The sequence below is a fragment of the Oncorhynchus tshawytscha genome, linkage group LG05, assembly GCF_018296145.1.
Source record: "Oncorhynchus tshawytscha isolate Ot180627B linkage group LG05, Otsh_v2.0, whole genome shotgun sequence".
NCBI classification, from domain to species: domain Eukaryota; kingdom Metazoa; phylum Chordata; class Actinopteri; order Salmoniformes; family Salmonidae; genus Oncorhynchus; species Oncorhynchus tshawytscha.
The window spans coordinates 5198186-5210480 of record NC_056433.1 but is presented as its reverse complement, the minus strand read 5'-3'; the positions used below and the strand labels follow the sequence as shown (position 1 = coordinate 5210480).

General features: G+C 45.3%; 1 protein-coding gene across 3 annotated transcripts in view; it reads left to right on the top strand.

The window, feature by feature from the left end:
• The window catches only part of LOC112235635 (protein-tyrosine kinase 2-beta-like), a 75564-nt gene that overhangs the window by 2959 nt on the left and 60310 nt on the right, over nucleotides 1-12295 (top strand). Inside the window, exon 1 of one of the 3 annotated variants that reach the window (XM_042321358.1) lies at nucleotides 8239-8259. The exons of the other annotated variants lie outside the window; for them this stretch is intronic. The gene's annotated coding sequence lies outside the window, so the exon portion shown is untranslated. Of the gene's footprint in view, nucleotides 1-8238; nucleotides 8260-12295 lie in introns of those variants that run through there. 3 annotated transcript variants of the gene reach the window in all.

Genomic DNA, 12295 nt, shown 5'->3' with positions numbered 1-12295 from the left:
ACACACACACACACACACACACACACACACACACACACACACACTGCTGCTACTCTGTTTGTTATACACTGTATATACAGTGTATAGTACAGTATGTGGACACCCCTTCCAATTAGTGGATTCGGCTATTTCAGCCACACCCTCTGCTGACAGGTGTATAACATTCAGCATACAGCCATGCAATCTCCATAGACAAACATTGCCAGTAGAATGGCCTTAATGAATAGCTCAGTGACTTTCAACGTGGCACCGTCATAGGACGCCACCTTTTCAACAAGTCAGTTTGTCAAATTTCTGCCCTGCTAGAGCTTCCACGGCAAACTGTAAGAGCTGTTTTTTGTGAAGTGGAAATGTCTAGGAGCAACAACGGCTCAGCCGCAAAGTGGTAGGCCAAGCTCCCAGAACGGGACCACCGAGACTTAGCGTGTAAAAATTGTCTTTCCTCGGTTGCGACATTCACTAACAAATTTCAAACTGCCTCTGGAAGCAACGTCAGCACAATAACTGTTCGTCGGGAGCTTCATGAAATGGGTTTCCATGGCCAAGCAGCTGCACACAAGCCTAAGATCACCATGCACAATGCCAAGCGTCAGCTGGACTGGTGTAAAGCTCGCCATCATTGGACCAAGCTTTAACTTCCTGACTGATGTCTTGAGATGTTGCCTCAATATATCCACCAAATTTGACTCCCTCATGATGCCATCTATTTTGTGAACACAGTCCTTCCAGCAGCAAAGCACCCCCACAACATGATGCTGCCACCCCGTGCTTCACGGTTGGGATGATGTTTTTGGATTTGCAAGCCTCCCCTTTTTCTCCAAACAAAACGGTGGTCATTATGCCATCTGTAAAAGTTTCTGAGGGACGAAGATTTTTTCAGCCTCCTGAGGTTGTTGTGCTTTCTTCACCACTCTGTCTGTGTGGGACCATTTCAGATGGTCAGTGATGTATACGCTGAGGAACTTCAAACGTTCCACCTTCTCCACTAATGTCCCGTCGATGTGGATAGGGGGTGCTCCCTCTGCTGTTTCCTGAAGTCCATGATCAGCTCCTTTGTTTTGTTGGCGTTGAGGAGAGGTTATTTTCCAGGCACACATCCGCCAGGGCCATCACCACCTCCCTGTAGGCTGTCTCATCATTGTTGGTAATCAGGCCTACTACTGTTGTGTCATCTGAAAACTTGATTGATTTGGAGGTGTGTCTGGCCACGTGATCATGGGTGAACAGAGAGTACAGGAGGGGACCCTTGTGGGGCCCCTGTGTTGAGGATCAGCATAGTGGAGGTGTTGTTTCCTACCTTCACCATCTGGGGGTGGCCCATCGGGAAGTCCAGGACCCAGTTGCACTGGGCGGGGTTCAGTCCCAGGGCCCCAAGCTTAATGAGCTTGGAGGGTGCTATGATGTCGAATGCTGTGCTGAAGTCAATGACCAGCATTCTGATGTAGGTATTCCTCTTGTCCAGGTGGGATAGGGCAGTGCGCAGTGCGATGGTGATTACATCGTCTGTGGATCTATTGGGGCGGTAAGCAAATTGCAGTGGGTCTAGGGTGTCAGGTATTTTTTGGAAACTGTTTTTTTTCTGGATGAAACACGTCAAATAAATGGACATTTTGGATATATATGGATGGAATTAAAACAAAAGGACCATTTGTGATGTTTATGGGACATATTGGAGTGCCAACAAAAGAAGCTCGTCAAAGGTAATGTATGTTTTATATTTTATTTCTGCGTTTTGTGTAGCGCCTGCAGGGTTATCATCAGATAATAGCTTCTTATGCTTTCGCCGAAAAGCCTTTTTACAATCTGACATGTTGACTGGATTCACAACGAGTGTATCTTTAATTTGGTATCTTACATGTGTGATTTAATGAAAGTTTGATTTTATATCATTTTTTAAAATTTGCCGCGCTGCATTTTCCCTGTTTATTGCCCGAGTGGGATGCAACCGTCCCCTGTCCTAAAGAGGTTTTTAACTCTAGAAGCACTTCATAATGATAGAAGTGAGTGCTAGTTGCCCATAGTCATTTAGTTCAGTTACCTTTGCTTTCTTGGGTGATTGATTGAGAATGATTGATTGAATATGTCCGAAAACACTCCAGCCAGCTGGTCTGCGCTCTGAGGACCCGGCTCGGAATGCCTTCTGGGCCAGCAGCCTTGCAAGCGTTAACACTCCTAAAAATGTCTTGCTCTTGTCGGCCATGGAGAACGAGAGCCCACAGTCCTTGGAAGCAGGCAACATCGGTGGCACTGTGTTTTCTGCAAACTGGGTGAAGAAGGTGTTTAGCTTGTTTGGGAGCAAGACGTAGGTACCGCAATATGGCTGGTTTTCCCTTTGTAATCCGTGATTGTCTGTGGACCTTGTGGACCTTGTCTCGTGTCTGAGCCGTTGAATTGCGACTCCACTTTGTCTACCTCTTTTACTCCAGTATCCCTGTCTCCTTACCCCTATACATATCTACCTCTATCACTCCAGCATCCCTGTCTCCTTCCCCCTATACATATCTACCTCCATCACTCCAGTATCCCTGTCTCCTTCCCCCTATACATATCTACCTCTATCACTCCAGTATCCCTGTCTCCTTCCCCCTATACACAGTGCCCCATGGTGGCGGTGGGGTTATGGTATGGGCAGGCATAAGCTACAGACAACAAACACAATGGCATTTCAACGATGACAATTTGATACCGTGAAAAGGCCCATTGTCGTGCCTTTCATCCACCGCCATCACCTCATGTTTCAGCATCATGACACACGGCCCCATGTCACAAGGATCTGTACACAATTCCTGGAAACCGAAAACGCCCCAGTTCTTCCCGTTGAGCATGTTTGGGATGCTCTGGATCGACGTGTACGTCAACGTGTTCCAGTTGATAATATCCAGCATCTTCACACAGTTATTGAAGAGGAGTGGATCAACATTCCACAGGCCACAATCAACAGCCTGGTATCTATGACCAACAGATGCATATCTGTAATCCCAGTCGTGTAAAATCCATAGCTTAGGAGCTAATGAATTTATTTCAATTGAATAATTTCCTTCTATGAACCCTTTTCAGTTCCACGTAGAACCTTTTCGCAGAGGGCTCTACATGAAACCCAAACAGGCTTATACTCATTCAAATCTTTGAAATTGTTGTATGTTGCATTTTGTATTTTTTGTTCAGTGTACATTGTTATTGATTACTGTATATTTTGTTTTAAAAAAGACTTTCAAGGAACGCATTTCACTGTACTTGTGCACATGACAGTAAAACTTAACTATGGTTTGGGAAATGAAGTAAAATATCACAACGGGATCTTGGAATATACAATATGTGATGAGGTCCTTTTTCATGTGCTCTAGATTTGTATTTAAGATTGTTTTATGTCAAAGCTTGAAAGGGGGAATCTGTCGCCTATATAGTTCACTACTTGTCCCACATGTGGCACTAGATAGGGAATAGGGTTCCATTTGGAACATAGATATGATTTAGCAGTGTGAAGCAGATAACAGAACCTCATGACCACAGGTTCATGTTGTAGACATAGACAGATAACAGAACCTCATGACCACAGGTTCATGTTGTTGTTATAAGGTATAAGGTATAAGCCTGTTTGGGTTCCAGGTATAAGCCTGTTTGGGTTCCAGGTATAAGCCTGTTTGGTTCCAGGTATAAGCCTGTTTGGTTCCAGGTATAAGCCTGTTTGGGTTCCAGGTAGAACTTGTTTGGGTTCCATGTAGAGCCCTCTGAGAAAAAGGTTCTACATGGAACTGAAAAGGGTTCTATCTGGAACCGAAATGGTTCTACCTGGAACCGAAAATTGTTCTTTAAAAGGTTCCCCTATGAGAACAGTTGAAGAAGCCTTTAAGGTTCTAGATAGAACCTTTTTGTTCTAAGAGTGTGTGGTGTCTATGTCTGTGTTGAAATAGTTACGGTATCTCACAGGCTGATAAGATCTCTCATGACAGCCGTGTTTCCATAACAACTAACGTGCTGGCATGACGGTGTCAGTGTGTGTGTGTGTGTGTCAGAAGAAGGGGCAGGACAGGTGTGTGTGTGTGTGTGCGTATGTGTGTGAGATGTCTCCCAGCTCAATTGATTATCTGTTGCTGTAGCTCAATCTAACCAGCATCAGAGATCCTGTTACTGTACGTCTGCTAGTAATACAGGCATGTTAACTGACAATAGATTGGGTCTCGTGTGGCTCAGTTGGTAGAGCATGACGCTTGCAACACTAGGGTTTTGGTTGTATTGATGTTACCTACTGTTACCCAATGTTACCCACTGTTACCCAATGCTGAGAGAGGTTGTATCAATGTTACCCACTGTTACCCACTGTTACCCAATGCTGAGAGAGGTTGTATCAATGTTACCCACTGTTACCCACTGTTACCCAATGCTGAGAGAGGTTGTATCAATGTTACCCACTGTTACCCACTGTTACCCACTGTTACCCAATGTTACCCACTGTTACCCACTGTTACCCAATGTTACCTACTGTTACCCACTGTTACCCACTGTTACCGACTGTTACCCAATGTTACCCACTGTTACCCAATGTTACCCACTGTTACCCACTGTTACCCACTGTTACCCAATGTTACCTACTGTTACCCACTGTTACCCACTGTTACCCAATGGTACCCAATGTTACCCAATGTTACCCATTGTTACCCACTGTTACCCACTGTTACCCAATGTTACCCACTGTTACCCAATGCTGAGAGAGGTTGTATCAATGTTACCCACTGTTACCCACTCTTACCCACTGTTACCCACTGTTACCCAATGTTACCTACTGTTACCCACTGTTACCCACTGTTACCCACTGTTACCCAATGTTACCCACTGTTACCCAATGCTGAGAGAGGTTGTATCAATGTTACCCACTGTTACCCACTCTTACCCACTGTTACCCACTGTTACCCAATGCTGAGAGAGGTTGTATCAATGTTACCCACTGTTACCCACCCTGTTACCCAATGTTACCCACTGTTACCCACTGTTACCCAATGTTACCCACTGTTACCCACTGTTACCCACTGTTACCCACTGTTACCCAATGCTGAGAGAGGTTGTATCAATGTTACCCACTGTTACCCACTGTTACCCAATGCTGAGAGAGGTTGTATCAATGTTACCCACTGTTACCCACTGTTACCCATTGTTACCCACTGTTACCCACTGTTACCCAATGTTACCCACTGTTACCCACTGTTACCCACTGTTACCCATCGTTACCCACTGTTACCCACTGTTACCCACTGTTACCCACTGTTACCCATTGTTACCCAGTTACCCACTGTTACCCATTGTTACCCAATGCTGAGAGAGGTTGAATCAATGTTACCCACTGTTACCCACTCTTACCCACTGTTACCCACTCTTACCCACTGTTACCCACTGTTACCCACTGTTACCCAATGCTGAGAGAGGTTGTATCAATGTTACCCACTGTTACCCACTGTTACCCAATGCTGAGAGAGGTTGTATCAATGTTACCCACTGTTACCCACTGTTACCCAATGTTACCCAATGTTACCCACTGTTACCCACTGTTACCCACTGTTACCCACTGTTACCCATTGTTACCCACTGTTACCCACTGTTACCCATTGTTACCCACTGTTACCCACTGTTACCCATTGTTACCCAATGCTGAGAGAGGTTGAATCAATGTTACCCACTGTTACCCACTGTTACCCACTCTTACCCACTGTTACCCACTGTTACCCACTGTTACCCAATGCTGAGAGAGGTTGTATCAATGTTACCCACTGTTACCCACTGTTACCCAATGCTGAGAGAGGTTGTATCAATGTTACCCACTGTTACCCACTGTTACCCATTGTTACCCACTGTTACCCACTGTTACCCAATGTTACCCACTGTTACCCACTGTTACCCATTGTTACCCACTGTTACCCACTGTTACCCACTGTTACCCACTGTTACCCACTGTTACCCATTGTTACCCAGTTACCCACTGTTACCCATTGTTACCCAATGCTGAGAGAGGTTGAATCAATGTTACCCACTGTTACCCACTGTTACCCACTCTTACCCACTGTTACCCACTGTTACCCACTGTTACCCAATGCTGAGAGAGGTTGTATCAATGTTACCCACTGTTACCCACTGTTACCCAATGCTGAGAGAGGTTGTATCAATGTTACGCACTGTTACCCACTGTTACCCAATGTTACCCAATGTTACCCACTGTTACCCACTGTTACCCACTGTTACCCACTGTTACCCACTGTTACCCACTGTTACCCACTGTTACCCACTGTTACCCATTGTTACCCAATGCTGAGAGAGGTTGAATCAATGTTACCCACTGTTACCCACTGTTACCCACTGTTACCCACTCTTACCCACTGTTACCCACTGTTACCCACTGTTACCCAATGCTGAGAGAGGTTGTATCAATGTTACCCACTGTTACCCACTGTTACCCAATGCTGAGAGAGGTTGTATCAATGTTACCCACTGTTACCCACTGTTACCCATTGTTACCCACTGTTACCCACTGTTACCCAATGTTACCCACTGTTACCCATTGTTACCCACTGTTACCCACTGTTACCCATTGTTACACAATGCTGAGAGAGGTTGAATCAATGTTACCCACTGTTACCCACTCTTACCCACTGTTACCCACTCTTACCCACTGTTACCCACTGTTACCCAATGTTACCTACTGTTACCCACTGTTACCCAATGCTGAGAGGGGTTGTATCAACAAGGAAAGAGATTCACGACAACTTGTATGATGTGCTGACAGGCTGTTGTTTGCTGTACCATGCAATATTATATTCAAAAACCCAAATGCAGCTATGTGGGGTATTTTGAGAGGCTGATATTACCCCCCAAATTATTATAAGGCTTTTTCCATCTGTATGCTTCATCAACAGTTGCATATCTAATTTGCGGGAAAGAAAACACTAAGAAGTTTGCAACTTTTTCCCAGTTCAACTACTAATAGAGAACGGTATGCCATTACTCAAGACAGGAAACGTACCTGCTTTCCTTCTGTCCAAACGTTTGTAAAAAAGAAAACATTCCAAATTGAAAAACTTTATTAGCAACTGACCATGTTAATCTTTCTGCGTTCACAGAATTATTCATTATCGAAACGCTCTGAAACATGAACAATTCCATACAAATGATTGAACAGGAAATACTGAGTCATCAATGCTTTCACCCATTCCTAAATATGTATCTCAGCTCTCACATGAGCAGTAGGAATGTAGATATCAGCCCCCTCTAGACCCTCCCTCCATACATCCCTCCATACCTCCCTCCCTCTCTCCATACTTCCCTCCATACCTCCCTCCCTCTCTCCATACCTCCCTCCCTACCTCCCTCCCCTCCATACATCCCTCCATACATCCCTCCCTCTCTCCATACCTCCCTCCCTCCCTCCCTCCATACATCCCTCCATACATCCCTCCCTCCCTCTCTCCATACCATACCTCCCTCCCTCCCTCCATACATCCCTCCATACATCCCTCCCTCTCTCCATACCTCCCTCCCTCCCTCCCTCCATACATCCCTCCATACATCCCTCCCTCTCTCCATACCTCCCTCCCTCCCTCCCTCCATACCTCCCATCCCTCCATACATCCCTCCCTCTCTCCATACCTCCCTCCCTCCCTCCCTCCATACATCCCTCCATACCTCCCTCCCTCTCTCCATACTTCCCTCCCTCCATACCTCCCTCCCTCTCTCCATACTTCCCTCCCTCCATACCTCCCTCCCTCTCTCCATACCTCCCTCCCTCTCTCTCTCCATACCTCCCTCCCTCTTTCCATACCTCCTTCCCTCCATACCTCCCTCCCTCCAACCCTCCTTCCCACACACCCAGGTGGTGGTGCTAGCGTTTAGCAACAGTGTGAGGAGTGTCTCCCAGGCTCATCACACACACACACACACACACACACACACACACACACACACACACACACACACACACACACACACACACACACACACACACACACACACACACACACACACACACACACACACACACACACACACAGAGTGAGAGACATGCACGGGGCCCTAGTTGAGGAATTCAGAGCCTCAGGCTAACAAAACAGCACCCCTCTCCAACAACAGCTGAAGCTCTGAGAACACAAAGACCGAGACACACCCAGCTCTGCTCTGCACAACGACACCACAGACTTAACAGACAGACAGACATAAACCAGGTCCTCAGTTATGGAGCGATAACATAACAGAGATATTAATATGGGAAGACATACTAAGGTGCGTACTGTGTAGTTGCGACAACAAGCAATACGAGGGGTGTTTTTCTGGTGAGGTGTATTGACCAGGCCCTGTCCAGATATGTTAGCTGCAGATGTTGACAATGTGCTTACTGGTTCTTATGCTTCAATGTGAGATAAGTGAGAGAAGTAGGGCTTTACTTACTACTACTAGTGAGAGAAGTAGGGCTTTACTTACTACTACTAGTGAGAGAAGTAGGGCTTTACTTACTACTCCTGTAAGTGAGAGAAGTAGGGCTTTACTTACTACTACTGTAAGTGAGAGAAGTAGGGCTTTGCATACTACTACTACTAGTCAGAGAAGTAGGGTTTTACTTACTACTCCTGTAAGTGAGTGAAGTAGGGCTTTACTTACTACTACTGTAAGTGAGAGAAGTAGGGCTTTACTTACTACTACTGTAAGTGAGAGAAGTAGGGCTTTAGTTACTACTACTATTAGTGAGAGAAGTAGGGCTTTACTTACTACTACTATAAGTAACAGAAGTAGGGCTTTACTTACTACTATGTGAGAGAAGTAGGGCTTTACTTACTACTACTGTAAGTGAGAGAAGTAGGGCTTTACTTACTACTACTGTAAGTGAGAGAAGTAGGGCTTTACTTACTACTACTAGTGAGAGAAGTAGGGCTTTACTTACTACTACTATAAGTAACAGAAGTAGGGCTTTACTTACTACTACGTGAGAGAAGTAGGGCTTTACTTACTACTACTGTAAGTGAGAGAAGTAGGGCTTTGCTTACTACTACGTGAGAGAAGTAGGGCTTTACTTACTACTACTGTAAGTGAGAGAAGTAGGGTTTTACTTACTACTCCTGTAAGTGAGTGAAGTAGGGCTTTAGTTACTACTACTATTAGTGATAGAAGTAGGGCTTTATTCACTGCTACTACTAGTGAGAGAAGTAGGGCTTTACTTACTACTACTATAAGTAACAGAAGTAGGGCTTTACTTACTACTACGTGAGAGAAGTAGGGCTTTTTCTTACTACTACGTGAGAGAAGTAGGGCTTTACTTACTACTACTGTAAGTGAGAGAAGTAGGGCTTTACTTACTACTACTGTAAGTGACAAAAGTAGGGCTTTACTTACTACTACTGTAAGTGAGAGAAGTAGGGTTTTGCTTACTACTACTACTAGTGAGAGAAGTAGGGTTTTACTTACTACTCCTGAAGTGAGTAGGGCTTTACTTACTACTACTGAAGTAGGGCTTTACTTACTACTACTGTAAGTGAGAGAAGTAGGGCTTTACTTACTACTACTGTAAGTGAGAGAAGTAGGGCTTTAGTTACTACTACTACTTAGTGAGAGAAGTAGGGCTTTACTTACTACTACTATAAGTGAGAGAAGTAGGGCTTTACTTACTACTGTAAGTGAGAGAAGTAGGGCTTTTTACTACTAGGGCTTTACTGTAAGTGAGAGAAGTAGGGCTTTACTTACTACTGTAAGTGAGAGAAGTAGGGTACTACTACTGAGTGAGAAGTAGGGCTTTACTTACTACTACTAGTGAGAGAAGTAGGGCTTTACTTACTACTACTATAAGTAACAGAAGTAGGGCTTTACTTACTACTACGTGAGAGAAGTAGGGCTTTACTTACTACTACTGTAAGTGAGAGAAGTAGGGCTTACTACTACTGTAAGTGAGAGAAGTAGGGCTTTACTTACTACTACTGTAAGTGAGAGAAGTAGGGCTTTACTTACTACTCCTGTAAGTGAGAGAAGTAGGGCTTTAGTTACTACTACTATTAGTGAGAGAAGTAGGGCTTTTTACTACTATAAGTGAGAGAACTACTGTAAGTGAGAGAAGTAGGGCTTGAGAGAAGTAGGGCTTTACTTACTACTACTATAAGTAACAGAAGTAGGGCTTTACTTACTACTACGTGAGAGAAGTAGGGCTTTTTCTTACTACTACGTGAGAGAAGTAGGGCTTTACTTACTACTACTGTAAGTGAGAGAAGTAGGGCTTTACTTACTACTACTGTAAGTGACAAAAGTAGGGCTTTACTTACTACTACTGTAAGTGAGAGAAGTAGGGATTTACTTACTACTACTGTAAGTGACAGAAGGAGGGCTTTACTTGCTACTCCTGTAAGTGAGAGAAGTAGGGCTTTACTTACTACTCCTGTAAGTGAGAGAAGTAGGGCTTTACTTACTACTACTGTAAGTGAGAGAAGTAGGGCTTTACTTACTACTCCTATAAGTGAGAGAAGTAGGGCTTTACTTACTACTGCTGTAAGTGAGAGAAGTAGGGCTTTACTTAATATTACTGTAAGTGAGAGAAGTAGGGCTTTAGTTACTACTACTGTAAGTGAGAGAAGTAGGGCTTTACTTACTACTACTGTAAGTGAGAGATGGATATGTTTGACTTTCCTTTTGACTTACACTCCAGTTTAACCAAGGCTCAGACCCACACCCTTTTCCCCAGCTAGTCAACCAGCCAGCCAGTCAGCAGTCAGTCAGCCAGTCAACCAGTCAGTCAGTTAGTTAGTCAGCCAGCCAGTCAGTCAGTCAGTCAGTCAGTCAGTCAGTTAGTCATTCAGTCAGCCAGTCAGCCAGTCAGCCAGTCAACCAGCCAGTCAGCCAGCCAGTCAGTCAGTCAGTCAGTCAGCCAGTCAACCAGTCAGTCTTCAGTTAGTCAGACAGCCAGTCAGTTAGTTAGTCAGCCAGTCAGCCAGTCAACCAGTCAGTCAGTCAGTTAGTCAGACAGCCAGTCAGTTAGTTAGTCAGCCAGTCAGCCAGTCAACCAGTCAACCAGTCAGTCAGTTAGTCAGTCAGTCAGCCAGTCAGCCAGTCAGCCAGTCAGTTAGTCAGACAGCCAGTCATTTAGTTAGTCTGCCAGTCAGCCAGTCAACCAGTCAACCAGTCAGTCAGTCAGTCAGCCAGCCAGTCAGTTAGTCAGTCAGTCAGTTAGTCAGTCAGCCAGTCAGTCAGTCAGCCAGTCAGTCAGTCAGCCAGTCAGCCAGTCAGCCAGCCAGTCAGTCAGTCAGCCAGAAGTAGGGTCAGCCAGTCAGCCAGTCAGCCAGCCAGTCAGTCAGTCAGCCAGTCAGTCAGTCAGCCAGTCAGCCAGTCAGCCAGCCAGTCAGCCAGTCAGCCAGCCAGTCAGTCAGTTAGTCAGTCAGTTAGTCAGTCAGCCAGTCAGTCAGTCAGTCAGTCAGCCTGCCAGTCAGTCAGTCAGTCAGTCAGTTAGTCAGTCAGCCAGTCAGTCAGTCAGTCAGCCAGTCAGTCAGTCAGTCAGTCAGTCAGTCAGTCAGAAGTAGGGCTTTACTGACTACTGTAAGGAGAGAAGTAGGGCCTTTAGTCAGTCAGTTAGTCAGTCAGCCAGTCAGTCAGTCAGTCAGTCAGCCTGCCAGTCAGTCAGTCAGTCAGTCAGTCAGTTAGTCAGTCAGCCAGTCAGTCAGTCAGCCAGTCAGTCAGTCAGCCAGTCAGTCAGTTAGTCAGTCAGTTAGTCAGTCAGCCAGTCAGTCAGTCAGAAGTCAGCCTGCCAGTCAGTCAGTCAGTCAGTCAGTTAGTCAGTCAGCCAGTCAGTCAGTCTTCAGCCAGTCAGTCAGCCAGTCAGCCAGTCAGCCAGCCAGTCAGTCAGTCAGTCAGCCAGTCAGTCAGTCAGCCAGTCAGCCAGTCAGCCAGCCAGTCAGCCAGTCAGCCAGCCAGTCAGTCAGTCAGCCTGCCAGTCAGTCAGTTAGTCAGTCAGTCAGTTTGGAAATTCCTAATTTTTCAGATGTGCAGCTGTTTCTTTTGCCTTGAATTTAGAATATAGAGGTTCTGTTTGTGGGAGGAACATATAGAATATAGAGGTTCTGTTTGTGGGAGGAACATCTAGAATATAGAGGTTCTGTTTGTGGGAGGAACATATAGAATATAGAGGTTCTGTTTGTGGGAGGAACATCTAGAATACAGAGGTTCTGTTTGTGGGAGGAACATCTAGAATACAGAGGTTCTGTTTGTGGGAGGAACATCTAGAATATAGAGGTTCTGTTTGTGGGAGGAACATCTAGAATATAGAGGTTCTGTTTGTGGGAGGAACATC